The sequence below is a fragment of the Hyla sarda genome, chromosome 1, assembly GCF_029499605.1.
Source record: "Hyla sarda isolate aHylSar1 chromosome 1, aHylSar1.hap1, whole genome shotgun sequence".
NCBI lineage: Eukaryota > Metazoa > Chordata > Amphibia > Anura > Hylidae > Hyla > Hyla sarda.
The window spans coordinates 514,673,246-514,700,428 of NC_079189.1; positions in this window are offsets into that span (position 1 = coordinate 514,673,246).

A 27,183-nucleotide genomic window follows, 5' to 3' on the forward strand; every position below is an offset into this window, starting at 1 on the left:
ATAACCAGGTTTATTTTGGTTCTCAGAGAATTTAGTGAATGTGCTTATTCTCTAGGGTATTTTCATGTACAAAACAGCATTAAATGTAAGAAGAAAACTATTGTCGTGTGGCCACTGACCTCCTGCTGTGGCTGTCAAAGCTTGCCTCACCGCTCTACATGGTGGTCACTGCTCCCAGGCGGTTCCCTCCTGTCGCCACCATCCTTGTTCACCTGGCTACACTTACATGCCGATCTTAAGAAAATTTCCGCTGCCGTTCAACATGTCAGAGTGATTAAGAGACACTGGCCCCTTAATAAATATGCCTGTGCAGTGATGGGCCCTGCATAACGCAGTCAAACTATGCCAAGTGCTTGCATATTTAAGAGAACAGAGTACGTTGCTGTTCTTCTTCCTCCACCAATGTCCTGGTCACATACCCTGCTTGAATGATTCCTCTGGATAAACCCCTTGCCTGAACAATAAGAGTTACCCTAATAACTGAAAAGATACTGCCTACCCTGATCTGCTTGTTACTTTTGTTGACTGACCTCTGCCTTCCTTGACCTTGCCAAATTGACCATGCCATGCTTGGATTTGCCAACCATTGCTAAGGGAGTCTACTTTGACGATAGCAACCTGGGGTTTCCTTGCAACAAAATACAGATTCCTGTACAGTAGATAGGGGATAAGATGTATGATCGCAGTGGTCCCATCGCTAGGGACCCCCACGCTCTTGGTGCACCCCTCGGCATTCTGTGCCGAGTGCTGCTTCCGAGATGGGGATGTCACAGCCATGCCCCTAGTGATGTCACACCACGCCCCCTCCATTCTTGTCTATGGGAGGGGGCGTGACGTCTGTCATGCCCCCTCCCATAGACATGAATGGAGGGGGCCATTCAAATCAAATCAAAAACAACCTACCACTGCCAGACACACCTCTTGTCAGATATTTATCTCTGTACAGTGTTGGGGTGCATTGATACCTTTTGGTCGTATAGGGGTCTTTATCCCATTTTTGCAAATTTTGTGAAAATTGCACCAATCCTTGATAAGGTGGAAACACTCTTTATGTTTAGTAAAAATTGTTGTGGTTTCCAGGACTCTAAATTTCCACAGTCTAGTAGCGGAGTTGAAAATATCATATGCATAATAAAAATAGTAGCCACAATAAGCATGGTAAAAAGAAGCAATACTTTGGCTTACATGGACTATTTTATTCTACAGACCTTTTGTGCTTTGTAAGCCCCTTTCGATACACACAGTCATCGTGGAGTCATGGTAAACACAGATAATTCTGGAAACATGAAATTTCAAACAAGAAAACAGAACATTGCAATAAATTGCAGTTCAATATTTCAGTGTGAAATGTGTCATTCAACAGGTCTGCAAGCCATGAGATTCAGATTTTAAGTCACTTCAATCTCTTTAATCAAGGTAAGTTACGGAACTGGTACAGACAATGTTGTGTGTTTTAAAGAGGCTATCTCATCATAAAATAAGCTGTTGTTTAAATCATAATTTAGGGGAAGGGATGGGAAAAAATGTATTTAACTACATTTAAATTTTTTATATTGAAATTTTTATAAATTTTTTATAAATTGTGTGTGTGTTTCACTTTTTTTTTATTTTTAAATTTTTTAGTTAGTACTACTATTACTCCCAGCATGGAACAGACTGTTCCATTATGGGAGTAGTAATACCTGTACTAATAGACATATCGCCCCGGGTGTCACTCCTGACACCCAATGCGATCGTCCCATCTATTGCACAAATGGAGAGCAGCTCTATACAGCGCTTGCATCTATGCTCTGTACTCCGGTCGGCCAGTGATGTGAATAGAAATTCATTTACCACCCAAAGTGGGGATTGGCCGGATGGTTGTAGCCAATCACCGCTCTCAGAGGGAAATATGAATGAGTGATGTTCTATTCACATCACTGGCTGGAGTGCAGAGCAGAGATGCGAGCGCTGTAGAGAGCTGCTCCATCTCTGCAATAGATAGGACGATCGCATTGGGTGTCAGGAGTGACACCTGCTGTGATCTGTCCTTAACAGCATGTACTACTACTCCAAACATGGAGCGCACACTGCTCCATGCTGGGAGCTGTAGTACCTGCATTAATAGACAGATCGCAACGGGTGTCACTTCTGACACCCACTGTGATCCTCCTGTATAATATATAGATGTGGGTGGCCGCTCTTCTATGGTCCCCTGCACTGACGTATCTATACACCTATTCATATTTCCCACAGAGAGTTGTGATTGGCTGGAACCATCTGGCCAATCACAGCTCTCTGTGGGAAATATGAATAGGTGTATATATACGTCAGTGTAGGGGACCATAGAAGAGCGGCTGGCCGCATCTATGAATTATAGAGGAGGATCGCAAAGGACCTGGAGCAATCTGTCAATTAGTACTACCTAAAAAATGTAAAAAGTAAAGGAAAAAAGTGAAAAACACACACACACACTCCATTTTTATTATTGTCGACTACATTTTTAGTGCCCTACCCGCCCACATAAATTAATAAACATTTCGTTATAAAAAAAGAAATCTCTAAAGTGCAAAAAAGAAAGAAAAGAAAACACACATGGAGTTTTTCTTGATGTTTTTTTTTACTCCCATAGACTTCTATGGGAGAAAAACTCCACGATTTCAGGGGAAAAAACCCGTCATAGGCTCAACATGCTGTGATTTTGTAAAACCGCCATGGAGCTGAAAAAGAGTGAAAAAACGCCAACAGGATAAAAAAAACACCAAACTGAAAAACGCAAAGTGAAAAAGAATTTTGTGATTTCTCATTGATTTACAGGTAACATCTGGCCGCAGCGTTTTTTGGCTGAAAAAACGCCATGCTGCAGAATTGGCGTTTTTCTTGGTGTCCCCCCCCCCCAAAAAAAAAACAAGTGGAATTCCAGCCTAGATGAGTAGACTGGATTTTTAAAGTCATCCTTACTGCACACAACACAAATAAAATAAAGTCCTTTGGAAGCCATATAAAGTTGCTCTAGGGAATAGTAAATGGCCTGGAGGTCTGTGTCTGACCCCCCCTTCGGTATGACAACAAAGAAACACCAGTTGTTAATAATGGGATGAGTAATCCCAGACACTATTGATAGGTGACTTGCTTTTTATTTGGCTATGTTACAGGGGCTGTAAAGTTAGTGTAGTTCATAATATAGTGTCTGTACCTGTCTGTGACAGTTTTCTCACAATTCTCATGTGATTTTTGTCCCAATATTTATTTTTAACAGCATACACAATTACTCATGTCTCGGGATTTCCCAGGTTGCAGTGCATCAAGACATGACATCACTAGTCAGGTGATCAGAGGGAGTCTGTCCTGCTTCAATGGGTGGAGCGACCGCTGGGTGGGAGAGAGTTCATTTTGCAACAGCTGTAGGCACCCTGATTAGATAACACTGATGTATTGCATTGAAGGGATCACAGGTGTGTTTTAATGGGTGGGGTGGCTGATGTGTGGGAGGGAGGAAAGTGACCTCATACTTACAAACTGTAGAACTATGGTATGTGTAGTTAAGAGAACGAAATTAAACAGGAAATGCCTAGATCTGGCAGGTACATACTACTAAAATCACATTATGGTGGATAATCCCTTCAAGCCACCAAAGGATCTGCTCATTCTCTGGAAAAACTTTCTAATATGAATTTAGCAGTTTCTGATTCCCTGTAATATATACAGTCATAGAATGTTTTATTACAGTCTTTATACACGATACAGGATAAACAGCAGAGAATATTGTGAATCCATTCTCAAGGCAATAGACTGAATACCTTCTACCATGTATTATTGTCATTGGATTATCTCAGGGCAACAACCCAATATCCCTATGAGGGCATGTGGGTGTCAAAAGAGGTTTCTGCCTATCTATAAAATAGGGAATAACAAGTTGATTGTTGGACCACTGGGACCCCCACTGATCCTGATAACAGGGACAAAATAGTCCCTGGAACAAATGCGTCCATGTCTAGTGCTCCATTCATTCTCTATGGGGCTGCAAAACATTGGCATGTGTTGAACTTGGTAAAAAGTATTGCCATGTGCTAAAAATGTTCATGGCCCATAGAGAATGAATGGAGCACAGGTCTTACATATGCAGTGCCCACTATTCATTCTACTGACAATTTTGTCCCAGACTTTGGTAATAGTGGGGGTCCCAACAGTTAGACCTGGATGGATCGGCACCTTATCTCCTATCCTGTGGATAGGATATAACTTCTTCAGATGGAAATACCCATTTAAGTGCTCTCTGCTGACACCTCTGTCCATGTCAGGAACTGTCCAGAGACGGAGAGGGTTGCTATGGGGATTTTCTCAGGTCCTGGACAGCTCCTGACATGGACAGAGGTGTCAGCAGAGAGCAATGTGGTCAGACAGAAAAGAACTATACAACTTCCTCTGTAGTATACAGCGGGGGATAAGTACTGGAAAGATTAAGATTTTTTTAATAGCAGTAATTTACAAATCTGTTTAACTGGAGCCAGTTGATATGAAAAAAATAGCTTTTCACCGGAGAACCCCTTTAAGATTTGAAATGGAAAAGATCATGATCTATCTTATATAAGGATATATGGGGAGATTTATCAAAACCTGTGCAGAGGAAGAGAGGTGCAGCTGCCCAAAGCAACCAATCAGATTGCTTCTTTCATTTTTAACCTCTTAAGGACTCAGGGCGTACCTGTACTCCCTGAGGCGGCTCCCTTTCTATAACGCAGGGACACGGTGGGGCCCGCATCATCATTGTTGACTCTAACAATAGTCGGGACCCGTGGTGCCACGCGCTACTAACCCTTTAGACGTGGCGTTCAAAGTTGATTGCCGCATCTAAAGTGAAAGTAAACTACTCCCGGCTAGCTCAGTGGGCTGTTCGGGACAGCCACGGCAAAATTGCGGCGTCCCGAACAGCTTGAGCACACAAGGAGGGCCCCTACCTTCCTCCTGCGTGTCCGATCGCCAAATGACTGCTCCGTGCCTGAGATCCAGGCATGAGCAGTCAGGCGGGAGATTCATTGATCAATGTTATCCTATGGGAAACCCTTGATCACTGTAAAAGATCAGTGTGTGCAGTGTTATAGCCCCCTATGGGAGCTATAACACTGCAAAAAAAAAAGTGAAAAAAAAAGTGAATAAAGATCATTTAACCCCTTCCCTTTTCCCATAGGAAAAAAAAACTGGTATTCGGAAATGTCCAAATTATAAAAACATATCATTAATTAAACTGCATGGTCAATGACGTACGCGCAAAAAAATTCCAAAGTCCAAAATAGCATATTTTTGGTCACATTTTATGTAATAATTTTTTTTTATAAAAAGTGATCAAAAAGTCAGATCAAAACAAAAACTTCAGATCATGGAGCAAAAAAATGAGCCCTCAAACCACCCTGTATTCGGAAAAATAAAAAAGCAATAGGGGTTAGAAGATGACAATTTTAAATGTATTTATTTTCGTGCATGTAGTTAGGATTTTTTCCAGAAGTACGACAAAATCAAACCTATATAAGTAGCTTATCATTTTAATCATATGAACCTACAGAATAAAGATAATGTGTCATTTTTACAGAAAAATTTACTACGTAGAAATGAAAGCCCCCAAAAGTTACAAAATTGTTTTTTTCCTTTAATTTTGTCGCACAATGATTTCTTTTCCGTTTCCCCGTAGATTTTTGGGTAAAATGACTGATGTCATTACAAAATAGAATTGGTGGTGCAAAAAATAAGCCATCATATGGAGTTTTAGGTACAACATTGAAACAATTATGATTTTTTTTAAAGGTAAGGAGGATAAAAAGAAAGTGCAAAAACGTTAGAGACCTGTGAAAAATGAAAGAAGTGATCTGATTGGTTGCTATGGGCAACTGCACCACTCCTCCTCTACACAGGTTTTGATAAATCTCCCCCATACAGTATATTGTTTATTCTTATTCCAGTAGCTCCATTGTGTAGGCATGGACTTCTCATACAGTAAGCATGGTTTCTTAGGTGGTCATTTCATTGCCTAGAGCAGTGGTCTGCAAAATGTTGGCATGCTGGGATTTGTTGTTTTTCAATATCTGGAGGGCCACAGCTTGGAGAGAACTGCTCTAGAGGGACTTTGCTGTATATCAAACTTCTCGTTTCCATTACCTTTAGTCTTTTAAACATGCTGAGTGGATCTATGGTTTATTATGAGTGATTACAGATGTATTCATTACTAATCAAAAGGATATTGACTTCTATTGCCTGGAAACTACCTCACTCAGATATATTGCTCATTGGCCAACCATTTAGAGAAAGAACATGTCAATTATTAGAGATATTTGCCACGCTTTAATAGCTAATACATGACTACTTAGACTAAAATGACGTGGACTTAGGTTAAATTCTACAATCACACACCTAAACCAACAGAAAAAAGCCAAACCATCGGAGGAGAGAATGTGAAGGAGGAAGTGGCTAATCAGATAAATGTGAGCAAAGTTTGGAGAAGGATTGCTAAGGGGTAATAGGAGATATTGCTGGTGTGTTCTGTGCGCTGTTCGTGTTTTCTTTTAGTAAAAGTTCTATCAGCTCGTAGAGTTGCTATGTTCTTTGAAGCTGGCTCCTGTTTCCCTGAAATCAGATTCCCTATTCCCATGGCTCTACTCTGCAGTGCCAGCACAAACACACTTCAGCAGCTGCAGCGCACTTTTAAGAGTTAGCAATGACTTATCAAGCAATTACTTCTTCCATTTAAGGTTCATGCCTAGGATTTTACTTCAGGTTAGAGGTAGAGGGAAGATCAGCCATGTGTACTGAACCAAATGCATATGAATGCTTATGTTAGTGGTAGAAGAAGTGAAGGTATCCCAATGGTAACGAACAGGCCATATGGTTATACGCTATTATTCTTATTTATTTACATAGGTCTGTATACACTGGGGGGAAAATGGATGCGTGAAACATGCAAAATGTGTTGGATCTGAGTTCTTTTTTTTTTTTTTTTTTTGAGTTTCACAATGTTTTTATTGAATTTTTATAAACATAAGAAATGTAACATATAACATATTATGACATCAGATGTGTCAGAGTTTACATATGAACATGCATAATAACTGTCACGATGCCGGCTGGCAGGTAGTGGATCCTCTGTGCCAGAGAGGGATTGGCGTGGACCGTGCTAGAGGATCGGTTCTAAGTCACTACTGGTTTTCACCAGAGCCCGCCGCAAAGCGGGATGGTCTTGCTGCGGCGGTAGTGACCAGGTCGTATCCCCTAGCAACGGCTCAACCTCTCTGGCTGCTGAAGATAGGCGCGGTACAAGGGAGTAGACAGAAGCAAGGTCGGACGTAGCAGAAGGTCGGGGCAGGCAGCAAGGATCGTAGTCAGGGGCAACGGCAGGAGGTCTGGAACACAGGCTAGGAACACACAAGGAAACGCTTTCACTGGCACTAAGGCAACAAGATCCGGCGAGGGAGTGAAGGGGAAGTGAGGTGATATAGGGAAGTGCACAGGTGTAAACACTAATTGGAACCACTGCGCCAATCAGCGGCGCAGTGGCCCTTTAAATCGCAAAGACCCGGCGCGCGCGCGCCCTAGGGAGCGGGGCCGCGCGCGCCGGGACAGAACTGACGGAGAGCGAGTCAGGTACGGGAGCCGGGGTGCGCATCGCGAGCGGGCGCTACCCGCATCGCGAATCGCATCCCGGCCAGAGGCGGTATCGCAGCGCCCCGGGTCCGTGGAACCGACCGGAGCGCTGCAGTGAGAGGAGTGTAGCGAGCGCTCCGGGGAGGAGCGGGGACCCGGAGCGCTCGGCGTAACAGTACCCCCCCCCTTGGGTCTCCCCCTCTTCTTGGAGCCTGAGAACCTGAGGACCAGATTTTTGTCCAGGATATTGTCCTCAGGTTCCCAGGACCTCTCTTCAGGACCACAACCCTCCCAATCCACTAGAAAGAAGGTTTTCCCTCTGACCTTTTTAGATGCTAAAATTTCTTTGACGGAGAAGATGTCCGAGGAGCCGGAGACAGGAGTGGGGGGAACAGATTTGGGAGAGAAACGGTTAATGATAAGTGGTTTAAGAAGAGAAACATGAAAGGCATTAGGAATACGAAGAGAAGGAGGAAGAAGAAGTTTGTAAGAGACAGGATTAATCTGGCGCAAAATCTTGAAAGGACCAAGATAGCGTGGTCCCAACTTATAGCTAGGGACACGGAAGCGGACATATTTGGCGGAGAGCCATACCTTGTCTCCAGGGGAAAAAATGGGAGGAGCTCTTCTTTTCTTATCCGCGAATCTCTTCATGCGTGAAGAAGCCTGTAAGAGAGAATTTTGGGTCTCTCTCCATATGATGGAAAGATCACGAGAAATTTCATCCACAGCGGGCAGACCAGAGGGCAAGGGGGTAGGGAGGGGGGGAAGAGGGTGACGGCCGTACACCACGAAAAACGGGGATTTGGAGGAAGATTCAGAGATTCTGAAATTATAGGAGAATTCGGCCCAAGGTAGAAGATCTGCCCAGTCATCCTGGCGGGAGGAAACAAAATGTCGTAAATAGTCACCCAAGATCTGGTTAATTCTTTCTACTTGTCCATTGGATTGAGGATGGTATGCAGAAGAAAAATTTAATTTAATCTTGAGTTGTTTACAGAGAGCCCTCCAGAATTTAGACACAAATTGGACGCCTCTATCCGAGACGATCTGCGTAGGCAACCCGTGAAGACGAAAAATGTGTACAAAAAATTGTTTAGCCAACTGAGGCGCTGAAGGAAGACCAGGAAGAGGGATGAAATGTGCCATTTTGGAGAATCGATCAACGACCACCCAAATAACAGTGTTGCCATGGGATGGGGGTAAGTCAGTAATAAAATCCATACCAATCAGAGACCAAGGTTGTTCGGGAACAGGCAGAGGAAGAAGAAAACCAGCGGGCTTCTGGCGAGGAGTCTTATCCCGGGCACAGATAGTGCAGGCTCGCACAAAGTCCACCACATCAGTCTCTAGAGTCGGCCACCAATAGAAGCGAGAGATGAGTTGCACAGATTTCTTGATGCCCGCATGACCTGCGAGATGGGAGGAGTGACCCCATTTGAGGATTCCGAGGCGTTGGCGTGGAGAAACAAAGGTCTTTCCTGGAGGAGTTTGCCTGATGGAGGCTGGAGAAGTGGAAATCAGGCAGTCAGGAGGAATGATGTGTTGAGGGGAGAGTTCAATTTCAGAAGCATCTGAGGAACGAGAGAGAGCATCGGCCCTAATGTTCTTATCAGCAGGCCGAAAGTGAATTTCAAAATTAAATCGGGCAAAGAACAGAGACCACCTGGCCTGACGAGGATTCAGCCGTTGGGCAGACTCGAGGTATGAGAGGTTCTTGTGATCGGTGTAAATAATAACTGGAAATCTTGATCCCTCCAGCAGATGCCTCCATTCCTCAAGTGCTAATTTAATGGCTAGAAGCTCTCGATCCCCGATGGAGTAGTTCCTCTCCGCCGGAGAGAAGGTCCTAGAAAAAAACCCACAAGTAACAGCATGCCCGGAAGAGTTTTTTTGTAGAAGGACAGCTCCAGCTCCCACTGAGGAGGCATCAACCTCCAATAGGAAGGGTTTAGATGGGTCAGGTCTGGAGAGCACGGGAGCCGAAGAAAAGGCAGACTTGAGCCGTTTAAAGGAGTCTTCTGCTTGAGGAGGCCAAGACTTGGGATCGGCATTTTTTTTGGTTAAAGCCACAATAGGAGCCACAATGGTAGAAAAATGTGGAATAAATTGCCTGTAATAATTGGCGAACCCCAAAAAACGTTGGATGGCACGGAGTCCGGAGGGGCGTGGCCAATCTAAGACGGCAGAGAGTTTATCTGGATCCATTTGTAGTCCCTGGCCAGAGACCAAGTATCCTAGAAAAGGAAGAGATTGGCATTCAAACAGACATTTCTCAATTTTAGCATAGAGTTGATTGTCACGAAGTCTCTGAAGAACCATACGGACATGCTGGCGGTGTTCTTCTAGATTGGCCGAAAAAATTAGGATATCATCAAGATATACAACAACACAGGAGTATAACAGATCACGAAAAATTTCATTAACAAAGTCTTGGAAGACAGCAGGGGCGTTGCACAGGCCAAAGGGCATGACCAGATACTCAAAGTGTCCATCTCTGGTGTTAAATGCTGTTTTCCACTCATCCCCCTCTCTGATGCGGATGAGGTTATAGGCGCCTCTTAAGTCCAATTTAGTAAAGATGTGGGCACCTTGGAGGCGATCAAAGAGTTCAGAGATGAGGGGTAAGGGGTAGCGGTTCTTAACCGTGATTTTATTAAGTCCGCGGTAGTCAATGCAAGGACGTAGAGAGCCATCTTTTTTGGACACAAAGAAAAATCCGGCTCCGGCAGGAGAGGAGGATTTACGGATAAAGCCCTTTTTTAGATTCTCCTGGACGTATTCAGACATGGCAAGAGTCTCTGGGGCAGAGAGAGGATAAATTCTGCCCCGGGGTGGAGTAGTGCCCGGGAGGAGGTCGATAGGACAATCATAAGGCCTGTGAGGAGGTAGAGTCTCCGCTTGTTTTTTGCAGAAAACATCCGCGAAGTCCATATAGGCCTTAGGGAGACCGGTTACTGGAGGAAGCAGAGAGTTACGGCAAGGGTTACTGGGAACCGGTTTTAGACAGTCCTTGGAACAAGAGGGCCCCCAACTCTTGATCTCCCCAGTGGACCAATCCAGGGTTGGGGAATGAAGTTGAAGCCAGGGAAGTCCAAGGAGAATTTCCGAGGTGCAATTGGGGAGGACCAAAAGTTCAATCCTCTCGTGATGAGATCCGATGCTCATTAGAAGGGGCTCCGTGCGGAAACGTATGGAACAGTCCAATCTTTCATTGTTTATACAATTGATGTAAAGGGGTCTGGAGAGACTGGTCACTGGGATGTTGAACCTGTTGACGAGAGAGGCCAAAATAAAATTTCCTGCAGATCCAGAGTCCAAGAAGGCCACAGAAGAGAAGGAGAAGGCAGAGGCAGACATCTGCACAGGCACAGTAAGACGTGGAGAAGCAGAGTGGACATCAAGGATTGTCTCACCTTTGTGCGGAGTCAGGGTACGTCTTTCCAGGCGGGGAGGGCGGATAGGACAATCCCTCAGGAAGTGTTCGGTACTAGCACAGTACAGGCAGAGGTTCTCCATGCGGCGTCGTGTCCTCTCTTGAGATGTCAGGCGAGACCGGTCGACCTGCATAGCCTCCACGGCGGGAGGCACAGGAACAGATTGCAGGGAACCAGAGGAGAGAGGAGCCGAGGAGAAGAAACGCCTCGTGCGAACAGAGTCCATATCTTGGCGGAGCTCCTGACGCCTTTCGGAAAAACGCATGTCAATGCGAGTGGCTAGGTGAATAAGTTCATGAAGATTAGCAGGCATTTCTCGTGCGGCCAGAACATCTTTAATGTTGCTGGATAGGCCTTTTTTAAAGGTCGCGCAGAGGGCCTCATTGTTCCAGGATAATTCAGAAGCAAGAGTACGGAATTGTACGGCATACTCGCCAACGGAAGAATTACCCTGGACCAGGTTCAACAGGGCAGTCTCAGCAGAAGAGGCTCGGGCAGGTTCCTCAAAGACACTTCGAATTTCCGAGAAGAAGGAGTGTACAGAGGCAGTGACGGGGTCATTGCGGTCCCAGAGCGGTGTGGCCCAAGCCAGGGCTTTTCCAGACAGCAGGCTGACTACGAAAGCCACCTTAGACCTTTCAGTGGGGAACTGGTCCGACATCATCTCCAAGTGTAATGAACATTGGGAAAGGAAGCCACGGCAAAACTTAGAGTCCCCATCAAATTTATCCGGCAAGGATAGTCGTAGTCCAGAAGCGGCCACTCGCTGCGGGGGAGGTACAGGAGCTGGCGGAGGAGATGGTTGCTGGAGCTGTGGTAGTAACTGTTGTAGCATAACAGTCAGTTGAGACAGCTGTTGGCCTTGTTGCGCAATCTGTTGTGACTGCTGGGCGACCACCGTGGTGAGGTCAGCGACAACTGGCAGAGGAACTTCAGCGGGATCCATGGCCGGATCTACTGTCACGATGCCGGCTGGCAGGTAGTGGATCCTCTGTGCCAGAGAGGGATTGGCGTGGACCGTGCTAGAGGATCGGTTCTAAGTCACTACTGGTTTTCACCAGAGCCCGCCGCAAAGCGGGATGGTCTTGCTGCGGCGGTAGTGACCAGGTCGTATCCCCTAGCAACGGCTCAACCTCTCTGGCTGCTGAAGATAGGCGCGGTACAAGGGAGTAGACAGAAGCAAGGTCGGACGTAGCAGAAGGTCGGGGCAGGCAGCAAGGATCGTAGTCAGGGGCAACGGCAGGAGGTCTGGAACACAGGCTAGGAACACACAAGGAAACGCTTTCACTGGCACTAAGGCAACAAGATCCGGCGAGGGAGTGAAGGGGAAGTGAGGTGATATAGGGAAGTGCACAGGTGTAAACACTAATTGGAACCACTGCGCCAATCAGCGGCGCAGTGGCCCTTTAAATCGCAAAGACCCGGCGCGCGCGCGCCCTAGGGAGCGGGGCCGCGCGCGCCGGGACAGAACTGACGGAGAGCGAGTCAGGTACGGGAGCCGGGGTGCGCATCGCGAGCGGGCGCTACCCGCATCGCGAATCGCATCCCGGCCAGAGGCGGTATCGCAGCGCCCCGGGTCCGTGGAACCGACCGGAGCGCTGCAGTGAGAGGAGTGTAGCGAGCGCTCCGGGGAGGAGCGGGGACCCGGAGCGCTCGGCGTAACAATAACCTTGACTGGTGGAGCATAATTGTTCATCCAAACAGTGTTACGCATATTCACAAAGGATCTATTAGGTCCAAAGGGACCTTAATTGAAATTTGAGAGCAAGATAATAACAATAGGAAGGAAAACAATAAAACAATTAAATAGTGAGTCTCCATAACTTCTACAAAATCAAAGGAGTGAAATGAAATTTAGATACATTTTCCTGGAGATATTGGCCTTGTTATACTATGTGATGGTCTAGCTACCCCATCAGAGGGTAGGGGAGGGCATTATACAGTGTATTAGCTTGCATTCCTCATAGCTGGGGTGTGTATTCTGGCCATTGATCAGTCAACAGAATGTCACAAAATCTATTTAAAGAGACAGTGCTTGGCACTACGTGTTTCTATGGATTTCCATACAGAAACCCTCTGCAGATAGCTACACACCAGTCCGCAACCTTCAAGCACTTGGGGGCTCAAATTCACAAGAGAACAGTCTTTAACATACACGAAAGAAGATGAATGGCACTCACCAGGTTCCAGATGTGAAGGTAAGGTTTATTTAATGAAAGTGCAAACATACATACATGGCAAAGGGTACAAAATAGCTATCACCGCCAGCATGGATCGCGTCTGTGCTCTCCCTTTGCCATGTATGTATCTTCGCACTTTCATTGAATAAACCTTACCTTCACATCTGGAACCTGGTGAGTGCCATTCATCTTCTTTCGAGAATGTCCCAAAAGACGGTCGCTGTCAAGTACGCTGATCCTTTACATATAATGCATATGATATTAGATATAAATGCCAACAGTGGAATTTTTGGAGGTTCTTGAGTGGACACAAATGCACCCACTAACACACCTGTATAATGACAGCTTTAACAAGAGAGTTGTTCTTAATATTCTTTTTTGTAATATAACTTTCTTTAGAAATGAGCCAAAGTAGTATCAACAAGAATAACACTAACCAGGCAGCCATCACTATGTATTCATGTAGCACAGTTAGGCCATGTTCACACAGCGGAATGTCGATGCGGAATTCCGCCAAAACATTCCACATGGATATTCCGCTGCAGCAGAGTCCTATTGATTTCAATGGAATTCTGCTGCACTGTTCACATGGTGGAATTTCCTTGGCGTCCACAGAAAGTATAGACATGCCTATTCTTTCTGCGGATTTTGCTTGGAAATGCATTGCCGTCTATGGGACAGTTGATTGGGCATTTCCGAGTAGTCCTAGTGCCCACTGGGCTTTCAAATGTGCAGAAGGTCCACCCGTGTTTTCTGAGCATTCTGAGATTGTTTTTTCATGACATATTCTACTTTATGTTAGTGGTAAATTTTTGACAATACTTGCATCATTTCTCTGTGAAAAAATCCAAAATTTCATCAAAAATGAGAAAATTTTGAATTTTTTTTTACTTTGAAGCTCTCTGCTTCTAAGGAAAGTGGACATTCCAAATAAATGATATATTGATTCACATAAACAATATGTCTAGTTTGTGTTTGCATTATAAAGTTTACATTTTCACTTTTTGAAGACATTATAGGGCTTTGTAGTTTAGAAGCACTTTTCCAATTTTTCATGAAAATGTCAAAATCAGAATTTTTCAGGGACCAGTTCAGTTTCCAAGTGAATTTGAGGGTTCTGATGTTAGAAATACCCTAAAATGGACCCCATTATGAAAACTGCACCCCTTAAAGTTTTCAAAATGACATTCAGAAAGTTTGTTAACCCTTTCAAAATCTTAATTTTTTACACTAACATGTTCTTGTAAACCCATTTTTTTCATTTTACAAGGGGTAATAGGTAAAAATTTCCCCATTATTTGTAACCCTATTTATCTCGAGTAAGGAAATACCTCATATGTGGATGTAAAGTGTTCTGCGGGCACAGTAGAGGGCTCAGAAGGGTAGGAGCAACAATGGGATTTTGGAGAGCAAATTTTGCTGAAATGGTTTTTGGGGGCATGTCTAATTTAGGAAGCTGAAGGGCATGCTGGGAGTTGTAGTTTTGCATCATCTGGCCCTTCAGATGTTGCCGAACTACAACGCTCAGCATGCCTGGACAGTCTTGGCATGCTGGGAGTTGTAGTTTTGCAACATCTGGAAGTGCACAGTTTGGAGACCACTATACAGTGGTCTCCAAACTGTAGCCCTCCAGTTGTTGCAAAACTACAACTCCCAGCATGCCCAGACAACCTTTGGCTATCTGGGAATGCTGGGAGTTGTAGTTGTGAAACTATAATGCAGCAGTGAAGATCACTTACCAGATTTTCGCTGTCCCCGCTGTCTGCCGCCGTCCCCCGCTGTATGCTGCCAGGAACCGCCGCCGCCATCTTTGCCCCGCCCCTTCCCTGCGATTCGCCGATCGGCCTGATCGGCCAATTGCAGGGGATAGGAGGAGGTGGCACCCCTGCCACCTCACTCCTATTGTTTAGGATGATTGGAGCTGTCTCCACATGCTTTTAACCTTTTAGACACGGCGTTCAAAGTTGATTGCCGCGTCGGAGCTGTCTTGGTGCCATGTGCTATTAACCCTTTAGATGCTGCGTTCATATTGATCACCGCGTCTAAAGTGAAAGTAAAGTACTGCCGGTTATCTCAGTGGGCTGTTCGGGACCACAGCGGAGAAATCGCGTCATCCCTAACAGCTGGCAGACACAAGGAGGGTCCTTACCAACATCCTGCGTTGCCGATCGCTGAATGACTGCTCAGTGCCTAAGATCCAGGCATGAGCAGTAAAGCGGCAGAATCATCGATCAGTGTGTGCAGTGCTATAGGTCCCTATGGGAGCCGTAACACTGAAAAAAAAAATTGGGGAAAAAAAAAAGTTAATGAAGGTCATTTAACCCCTCCCCTAATAAAAGTTTGAATCACCCCCCTTTTCCCATAAAAACAAAACAAAAAAAACCTGTGTAAATCAAAATCAAAATAAACATATGTGGTATCACCGTGTGAGGAAATGTCTGAATCATAAAAATAAATAATTAATTAAACTGCACGGTCAATGGCATATGCGCAAAAAAATTCCAAAGTCCAAAATAGCGTATTTTTGCTCACTTTCCATATCATGAAAAAATGAATAAAAAGTGATCAAAAAGTCCAATCAATACAAAATTGGTACCGATAAAAACTTCAGATCACGGCGCAAAAAATGAGTCCTCAAACCGCCCTGTATGAAGAAAAATAAAAAAGTTATAGGGGTCAGAAATTGACAATTTAAAACATATTAATTTTCCTGCATGTAGTTATGTTTTTTTTTACAGAAGTACGACAAAATCAAACCTATATAAGTAGGGTATCATTTTAATCGTATGGACCTACAGAATAAAGATAAGGTGTCATTTTTACCGAAAAATGTACTGTGTAGAAACGGAAGCCCCCAAAAGTTACAAAATTGTATTTTTTTCTTCAATTTTGACATACAATAATTTTTTTCCCCTTTCACCGTAGATTTTTGGGTAAAATGACCAATGTCACTGCAAAGTAAAATTGGTGGCGCAAAGAATAAGCCCTCATAAAGCTTTTTAGATGCAAAATTGAAAGAATTATGATTTTTCAAAGGTAAGGAGGAAAAAAAGTAAGTGCAAATTTAACATTGTCCCTTTTGCACTGATCTTATAGCAAATTAAAACATATTCCTCCACAAAAACACTTTTTTGTTCTAAAATGGAAGGATGCATGAGAACGAGTTTATATAACTTTAACAGTCTGTCAGAATGTGCAGAGAACTTAATTCAGGCAATTAAATGGAGTTTATAATCTAATATTCCTGCCACAGGCATTCATACGCGGTATCATAGGGGCCAATTAGTCTACCAAGATATCTTTTAAGAGCTCATTCAGACTTAAGAAGCGCTTCTTCTGCACAGAAAAAAAAAGAAGCTGCGGCAAAAACTATTATAGTTTATAACACTATATAGAACTATTATTCTAGTCTTTCCATCCACCCGTTCCTGTTTCATAGTAGCATTAGAGTATTGGGACATATTTTAACTGACAAGGCAGAAGTCTAGTTTTGCTTATGGCAAGTGAAAATCCTACTGCTTATATTAGACTTTGCCAGTGTTTCCCAAACAGGATGCCTCCAGCTGTTTCAAAACTACAACTCCCAGCATGCTGGGAGTTGTAGTTTTGAAACAGCTGGAGGCACCCTAGTTGGGAAACACTGGACAATGCAATTAATTGTTAATATTAAAAATATGGATACAAATGAAATACTCCTGATGGCACATTAAGTAAACATCAGACTTTGGCAGGTTGCTCTATTATTACCTGGATGTAAAATCATAGACAATATAATAATAATAATAGCAATTATATATATATATATATATATATATATATATATATATATATCTTCCCAAGCAAATTCCAAAGGAACAGCACACCGTGTAGATCTGGGGGGTGCCAGCGGCAAAGGAGCCCGGTCAAGGCAATTCACACATCCGAAGTAAACCGCGGCACTCAATGGATAAGGTGCAGAAAGTTGTGATTTATTCCATACTAATACAAAGAAAGCAACGTTTCAGCTGCCATGCAGAGAAAGGCTGCATGGCAGCTGAAACGTCGCTTGCTTCGTATTAGTATGGAAAAATTTACAACTTTCTCCACTTTATCCATTGAGTGCCGCGGTTTACTTCGGAAGTATATATATATATATATATATATATATATATATATATACATACATCTCCATGCTCTCTATTTAGAACTTTACATATAGAGGAATAACATGTAAAGGGGTACTCAGGTGGAAAACAATTTTTACAAATCTGTTTAACTTTCTGGCACCAGTTGATTTAAAAAAAAAAAAAAAATGGTTTTCCACAAGAGTACACCTTTAACTAAAACAAAAGGAGAGGGGTCCCTGCGCAGAAGAGTTTATTATCTTATAAGTGAATATCGAACATGTCCACAATAGCTTTTGACATCATCCCAAAAGATCTGTAGGTTATTTTCATTTACCAATATCTTAGCACATGTATTTGTATTTGACAGGTATTTGTGCTCACTCATTACTTTGCCAGAGTTTTTTCATTTTTTCTTGGTTTAATAAAAGGGTGCAGACTGTCTTAAAATTATTAACATTTGACCGCTAAGCGGTCACTAAGACCCTAAATTTCCCACCCAATATAAAACTTAACGTTTAATGAGCCAAGATTAAAATAACCTCACACATATTGATCCATAATGCATTGATTGGCATGACACTGCATGCTATATTAGGTGAATTGAAAAAATAGATTGTGGCTGCAGTCCACAATCTATAGTGTGAGACAATTAAAAATCTAACACATTGCCCGCCCGCCCGACGTTTCGCCACAGGCTGTGGCTTTATCAAGGGCTAAGAGGCAAATGGAGTAGCGCAGGGATGAAGGTATCTGATTCATGGCTCCGCCCCCAGCACAGGAAGAGGATGGAGGCCGAGAGCTGACAGGCCTCCCAGGAGCACAGCGGCTGTGAGGGGAAGTTATGCCCCTGTCCTGCCTCTCTTCTCACTAGCATTATACCTGGGGCTGGGGGGTAGCAGCCCAGTGGGGTCACTTTCCCTGCTCCGGTGTCCACAGGTCCCCTACAGGTCACATTCCAAGAACAATTTTTGGGAAAAATTGCGGCAAAAATGGCGCAGTTTTTACCGTGATTTTGAAAAATCGCGGTAAAACTGCGCCATTTTTACAGCAATTTTTCAAAAAATTGTTCTTGTAATGTGAACAGTAAGTGACCTGTGGACCCCGGAGGAGGGAAAGTGACCCCACTGGGGCCACAACATGTGGACACACTGCTTGTTTATTTATCATTAATCCATTAAGGCAGTGTTCCCCAACCAGGGAGCCTCCAGCTGTTGCAAAACTACAACTTCCGGACAGCTAAAGACTGTCTGGGCATGCTGGGAGTTGTAGTTTTGCAACAGCTGGAGGCACACTGGTTGGTAAACAATGAGATAGATAGATTGACTGGGCATAGATCAGTGTTTTCCTACCATGGTGCCTACTGCTGTTGCAAAACTACAGACCAGGCATGCTGGGAGTTGTAGTTTTTCAACAGCTGGAGACACCCTGGTTGGTGGTTGGAAAACACTATCTATCTACCTATCGATCTATCCATCCCACAGGGTGCCTCCAGCTGTTGCAAAACTACAACTCCCACCATACCTCAACAGCCAAAGGCCCAGGAGTTGTAGTTTTTTAGTTTAGCAACATCTGGAGGCACCCTGGTTGGTGAAAAGATATCCATGTCCTATCTATCATCTATCTATCTATATAGGAAGGATGCCGCAGCACACGGAGAGTTCAAGTACAAAAACAGTGGTTTATTCCATGGTAATACAAGCTAGCAACGTTTCTGCTGCCAATGCAGCCTTTTTCTAGCAACAAAATGGTGACCATACAAGATATTTATATGCAAATGAACAAACAAATCAATCAAACATGTGGTAAATCAATTAGTGCAAAGAAAGTGTAAAATATATGTTTAAGATATAGGGTGGTTCACACCACTATAATGTAAATATTGCACAAGTGCCCAGTAGTGAAATTAAAATCAATATACATATGAAAAGACTGCTACATATAATATAGAAGTACATCACAACATAAATTATTTTGCAAAGGTCCATGTGTACCTAATCAGAAATGATGAGAGGCGGGGGCAGGATGGTCACGTTCTTCCAACTCGTCTCCATGAGAACCGCCGTTGCTGTGGGTAACAGCAAGATTACAGCATATGTCTAACATAATCATATCTTGGCGTCCTGCAAGGATTTGATTATGTATATTATGTATATTGATTTTAATATATTATGTATATTTTATGTATATTGATTTTAATTCACTAATGGGCACTTGTGCAATATTTACATTATAGTGGTGTGAACCACCCTATATCTTAAACGTATATTTTACACTTTATTTGCACTGATTGATTTACCACATGTTTGATTGATTTGTTTGTTCATTTGCATATAAATATCTTGTATGGTCACCATTTTGTTGCTAGAAAAAGGCTGCATTGGCAGCAGAAACGTTGCTAGCTTGTATTACCATGGAATAAACCACTGTTTTTGTACTTGAACTCTCCGTGTGCTGCGGCATCCTTCCTAGATGTCTAACCTGCCTTGACCAGGGCTTCACTCGCCGCTTCCACCGCCATCATATTTTCGTGGGACCTGCTGCTCTATCTTTCTTTTGTGTTGTATCTATCTATCTATCTATCTATCTATCTATTGTGTATATCTTATATCTATCTATCTCTATCTATCATCTATCTATCCATCTAATATCTTTCTATCTATCTCACATCTATCTATCTATCTATTTCATATCCATCTCATATCTATCTATCTATCTCATATCTATCTCATATCTATCTATCTATCTATCTATCGCATATCTATCTATCTATCTATCTATCGCATATCTATCTATCTCATATCTATCTATATATCTCATATCTATCTATCTCATATCTATCTATCTCATATCTATCTATCTCATATCTATCTCCTATCTATCTATCTATCTATCTCATATCTATCTATCTATCTCATATCTATCTATCTATCTATCTCATATTTATCTCCTACCAGAACAATTGATGTATGGGGGGGGGGGGGGGGGGGGGCAGGCCCGTTCTTTGCACAGAGGCCTATGCTGCCTGTGTCCGCCCCTGGATTTTTCCATTACTTGTTTTTATGCCATAGGAGTGCATACAGTGCTTCATCATACTCTGTAAGCTGGCTTAATAGATAAAAAGATCAGATCTCTTAAGTACATACCACCTAGCTGAAGAGCCTGTTCTTAGTAAACAATTCACAAACTTTCCAGATACTGATAAGATCATACAGGTTGTTAAAAGTGTCACCACACTTTATTGGGCTTGTCTGGTATGTTATCACGTGACAACGTTTACTCCTCCTATAGAACACAGAACATGTCTTTTATCATTGGCTATCATGAAACAATTAGTGTGCTCCATTGTAATGTTTTATGTCTAAACAACAAGTGATGGTATCATTGCCCTGTAAATGGCATTTGTTTATTTACCAAGTGTGAGAAGGGAAATTTTAAGCAGATGTTCCAGATACTGCATTTCATTTTACTGCATGCTGCTAATCCCTCTTCTCTGTTATTTGGGACTTGTGTTACCATTTTAAGCGTTTCTTTTGGGTAATAAAATTATTTTATAAAATGGTGAACAGTAAAGTTTTAAAAGACTCGAGCAAAATAATTATTTCAATATTTATGGATCAATGTTTTAAATTGTAACACAGTTGGGATGGTTCTTTACACTGTATGGAATTTACAGGGTAATATATGAGGAGTGTTGTAAATAACAGCCTTGTGGTAGAATGGTTACAAAATAACATAAAATTGGGGAATTCGATTTAAATTTAAAACACATGATTTTAGAACATGTTTTTGTTTTTAACACAAGCAAAATAATAAATCATGAAATTTTGTCTGAAAAACAGATATTTATTACTGGGTATTCTATCAGGATAAGGTCCACATGTTAGTGACCCTGTGGGTAAGGAACTCTGATGATCACTGTACATATGTCCCTGTTACGTGCCCTGTTTCCTTTCCTTGTTAGTAATTTTATATAAAAAAACAACAAAGACGTGGTCTCAAATGGCTGGAGGTGCTCAACCCCAAATGTGGTTGTGCATTTATACTGGGGGGAGCAGATTCTGCCCTTGTAGTCCGTTGCTAAGGGCGATCCCCAGCATAAAAATGCATACAATGGAGGATGCCTGCAGCGGACTACAAGTGCCACAATAGAATCCTACACCAGATAAACGGTGTGGATGTGTAACAATAGGATACAATACAGAAATTTAGGTGCACTACTGTGGTAGATGTATACAATGACATTGGCTATCCCTCAACACTGATGTTAAAATTGAGACATTTGCCAGTGTATCCTTATATGACAGACACACCAGAGCCCGCACACCAACACCAAGGTTTCTCAAATGGCACGGGACCTAACGCTAACCTACCTGTGCGTAATAAGCAAAAACCAGGGGCCAGTGGGCAATTACAGCAGCACTAGGTCGACATGCAGCCTGCTCCCAGTTCCCTCCAGTGTGACTGAGCACACATACAATGGGAGGAGGGAGAGAGGCTACAAGCCTCACCCAAGTTGGCTGATATAGGTGCATGGCCTCACAGGTGCAACCTTAATGCTGCCTGGAAAATGTTCAAGGCGCATTAACATATGGAGTTTATACACCTCCAAGTATACATTTTTAAACAACAACAAAAAACGTGGTCTCAAATGGCTGTAGGTGCTCACCCCCAAATGCAGTTGTGCATTTATACTGGGGGAGCAGATCCTGCCCTTGTAGTCCGTTGCTAGGGACGATCCCCACCACCGTTTATCTGGTGTAGGATTCTATTGTGGCACTTGTAGTCCAATGCAGGCATCCTCCATTGTATGCATTTTTATGCTGTTGATCACCCCTAGCAACGGACTACAAGGGCAGGATCTGCTCAGGAGTGACATCCGCTGTGATCTTTCCTTAACTGCAGGTACTACTACTCCCAACATGGAGCGCACTCTGCTCAATGCTGGGAGCTGTAGTACCTGCATTAATAGACAGATCGCAACAGGTGTCAGAAGTTACACTCGCTGTGATCTGTCTTTTAATGCAGGTACTACAGCTTCCAACATGGGCAGAGCATGCTGCATGATGGGAGTAGTAGTACCTGCAGTTAAAGACAGATCACAGAGCATATCACTCCTGGCACCCGCTGCGATCGTCCTATCTATTGCAGAGATGCAGAGCGGCTTTCTCCTGCGCTCGCAACTCAGCTCTGTACTCCGGCCAGTGATGTGAATAGAACATCACTTATTCATATTTCCCGCTGAGAGCTGTGATTGGCTGCAACCATCCGGCCAATCCCCACTCTGGGCAGAAAATATGAATGAATGATGTTCTTTTCACATCACTAGCCAGAGGAGTACAGAGCAGAGATACGAGCGCTGTATAGAGCCGCACAGCATCTCTGCTATATTATGGACGATCGCATTGGGTGTCAGGACTGACACCCGGGAATATGTCTATTAGTACAGATACTACTACTCCCAACATGGAACAGTCTGTCCCATGCTGGGAGTAGTAGTACTACCTAAAAAAAATATAGAAAAAAAAGTGAAACACACATACACACTTTATTAAAAATTAATTAAAAGTTAATTATGAAAAAGAAAAATTTCCTTAAATAAATGTTTTCCCATCCCTACTGCATCCTTTTTTTTTTGGTACCCAACACATTTAGAAAAAAACGCCAAAGGGGCCAAAAATGCAATTTCAACTCAATTGAAAAACGCCAGAAAAAACTTCAGATGCAGGAAATTACAATGGCGTTTTTTCTGGAATCCTAGCCTCAGTCAGTCTCATACATGCACCAAAATAACTTGGAAAAACCTGACTAAAACTAGTGGGTTTTAGCTTTGTAAATTAGGGCCACTGTCTTTGTAAATAGGAGGTAGAAAAAGTCACATAAAATAGGTTGCCTACAATAGCCATTATATCTGTAAGGTATTATCGGTAATGATCAATACAGATATAGGACAATACCTCAGTTATTACTAATTGTTAATATGCTGAATTGTTGGGACAATTGTTTTAGTCTCATATAGATACCAATAATTATTGTTAATTGTCCGACATGGTCAGTCATTAACTTTTATAATTACATCTATAATGACCTTTTCTAGTCTTAGAGGATTAGTTCTCCATCATTGTAAGTCAACTAAACCCTTCATTATAGGGTCATCTCTTTGTCTATTGCGCTGGACAATTAAGTGCTGAAAGGGCCTTACAGCACATTGAGCCTTTAAAGGCAAAACTGTAATGTGTGACTACATTTGTACTGCCCCAGCATTATCTCATACTCAATGAGTCCAGACATCTAAGATATTGGGAGTTATGTGATGAGTTCCTCACACTGTTTTAGTGTGACTATTTTACCTGTCACAGTGTCTGAATGTGACAAAGAAGTAGGATAGCAATGTGGTCACTGGTAATTTTCTTTTTCTGGCCAACTAAACAGTAGCTCCTCTTTTGCACAACTTGATGCAAAGATCCAGGAATCTTTCCATAAAAAGTGTTCCATTATGCTGTTGTAGTTGCAGTTCCGAAACAACATATATACACAGATCAGCCATAATATTAGAACTTACAGGATAGGTAAAATAGAGGTGTAAAATATTAGGCAGCAATTAAACAGTCAGTTGAAGAATTATTGTATAAAAATAGCTCACTAGGTAAATGCTGGATGTTAAAGAAAGGTGTTAGAACACAAATAGTTTTAGACCAGTCATATGAGCCCATGTACATTGGGAAGAGAAGGTAGCAGGATGGGACAATGGGAAAAAGATAAGCCAACAGTGGCAGTGCAATGCTCTTGGCCATATTCTGCTGGGAAATCTTCAATTCTGACTTGCACCACCTACCTAACTATTGTTGCAGACCGAGTACATCCCATCCTGACAGTGGCCTTCCCTAATAACAATGGCCTATTTTTTATCAGCATAATGTGCCTGCCACACTGTGAGAATTGTTCAGAAATTCGAGGACAATGACAAAGACTTGAAAATAGTGAATGGTCTCCATATTTTACAAATCTTAATGCAACCGAACATGGTGGGATATACTCAGGGCAGTAGCTCCCATAAGGCAACTGAGCAGGTGTGCTGCTGGAAGGGGGCTCACCGGCTAAGGATGTCCGGCCCTGGGAGTCCAGCACACTTGGCAGTGATTCCCAACTTAGGTGCCGGGACACTCCAGTGGTTAAGATGACAGAAAAGTTGCTGAATTTTCCATCCTGGCCTGCACACCTGTGGCTCACTCATGGCGCAGCAGGGCCTGCATCGCTGTGAGTGAGTCATAGGTGCGCAGGCCAGATGGAAAAGACGTCTGTGCGCACTGCCAGGACAGGATGCTGCAGCTCTGATCCCCATGTATCCTCCCTCTCCTGTAAAGCAGCCTCTGGATTCTCCATGGTCCCTCAGCAGAATAATGTGGATGGAGGGTAGGAGCAGGGGCGGTGCTGACAGAGGCCTACTCAGCTTCAGGTAGTACACCCCCACCCTTCTTTCACTCCTCTACACCTCTCTGTCACCCCTGGACACCCTTTGTTATCCCATACACCCCTCTGTCACCCCTCTACACACCTCTGTCACCCCTGTAGCCCTCTGTCACTGTGTGGGGTGAGGCTGGAGGCATTGTGTGTGGGTGAGGCTGGAGGCATTGTGTGTGGGGAAAGCTGGAGGAATATTGGTAAGGCAGGAGGCATTGTGTGTGCTTGTGGTGGGGGGGCTGGAGGCACTTGAGTGAGGCTGGAAACATGTGCTTTGTGGTAAGGCTGGTGGCATTGTGTTTGGAGGAGGCTGGAGGCATTCATGGGGAAAAGGGGAGGATAATGCTGGACAAGTGCAGAGCCTAACATGTTTGTGTTGCCGGTTCTGCCCTAAGGAGTTTTGTCTGGAAGAGGTCATCATGATGTTCTGGGCGAGGTGGGGAAGAAAAGAAAAAAAGGAGAGACAAAGAATAAAAGATGCTAGCAACTCACCGCTGCTTCTCGAGGGGGGGGGGGGGGGCGGGGGGTAAGTTGTAGCCTACCACTTACCCCCCCGATATGTGTCCCATCCCGTCAGTTTCATGTATGTGAGTATTTTTCTACATTAAAGAAGATCGAGAAGTAGCGGTGGGTGAGTTGCCGGCATCTTTTATTCTTTGTCTTTTGTATTGATCAGCTTGCCACGCCAGAGCACCTCCGCATCTCATTAAGTGAACAGTACCCCCTCACACCCATAAAGTGACGTCCTACATTTACAGAGTAAGCAGTGCCGGTCATGTCTGTGTGTCTTTTCGAAAAGAAAAAGAGAATGACTCTGATCAGTGAATATGTCATTTGTGGGTCACTGCACATAGCAGTACTGTAATCTAAATAAAAAAACATATTACAAAATTATTTAGTAGTGATGGCCTGCGAAAAAAAGAATTTGGGGGGGGGGGGGGGGGGGCAGTGGGTGCTCGGAGCCTAAAGGGAAGAGGGGGCGCAATCTTCTGTTCTTGCCCTGGGCGCAAAAGGAGATAGCTACAGCTCTGGATATACTGGATAACCAAGTCCAAGTCATGGAGGCCGCACCTAGCTACCCTTGCAGAACTTAAAGAACTTGCTGCTAATAACTGCAAGATACTACAGGATAAAGCTGTTTTCATGGCATGAGGGGGACCAACATGATGTGGTAACTAATTCATAGAGGATGGGATAAACAGCTCTGTTTCTATCTTTGCAGATGACACCAAGCTTTGTAGCACGGTACAGTCTATAGAGGATGTGCATAAGTTACAAGATGACTTGGATAGACTAAGTGTCTGGGCATCCACTTGGCAAATGAGGTTCAATGTGGATAAATGTAAAGTTATGCATCCAGGTACTAATAACCATGATGGACATTTATCAAGGGGTTTAGTCAGGTTTTCTTTACTATAATTGTCGCAAAATTGTCGCAACTGCGACTACGTGTGTTTTCGTGCGACAATTTGCATGAAGAACAAGAAAAGCAAGAAAATTCAAACTTGCTTACGTAGTAAATTTTTCAAAATGGATTTGCTTTAGTCGGGTATTTATCAACTGCGACAGTCGCAACTGCGCAAAAAAAAGTCGCAACAAGGTTAAAAATTGACTAAATTTACTCCAGCTCAAACATGGAGCAGAAAAAGCTACTACCAAAGTAAAAAAGTAAAAACTGCTTACGTGAAAGAAAATTATCAACAGGCTGAAACCCGTTGATAAATAAGTCACACATAAGCAAAAAAGTAAAAAGTAAGGAAAAAATTACTAAAAAAAAGAATACATAAGCAAACATTGATAAATGTCACTCCATATGTCTTGGGTGGAGTAAAACTGTCAGAGTCACTGGTAGAGAAGGATCTGGGTGTACTTGTAGATCACAGGCTACAGAATAGCATGCAATGTCAGGCTGCTGCTTCCAAAGCCTGCAGGATATTGTCATGTATCAAAAGAGGCATGGACTCAAGGGACAGGGACATAATACTCCCCCTTTATAAAGCATTGGTACGGCCTCACCTGGAATATGCTGTTAAGTTTTGGGCACTGCTACATAAAAGGGACATTATAGAGCTGGAAAGGGTACAGAGGTGCTCAACTAAACTAATATGGGGAATGGAGCATCTTAGCAAGGAAAGATTATTGGAATTCAATTTAGTCTTGAGAAGAGACATTTTAGGGGGGATATGCTAAACTTATTTAAGTATATAAATGGCCCATACAAAAAATATGGGGAAAAACTATTTCAGGTAAAGCCCCCTCAAAAGACAAGGGGGAGAAAAAAGATTTATTCTCATAAGAACTGTGAATTTATGGAACAGTATACCTCAGGAACTGGTCACAACAGGAACAGTTGAGAGCTTCAAAACAGGGTTAGATACATTCCTAGAACAAAAT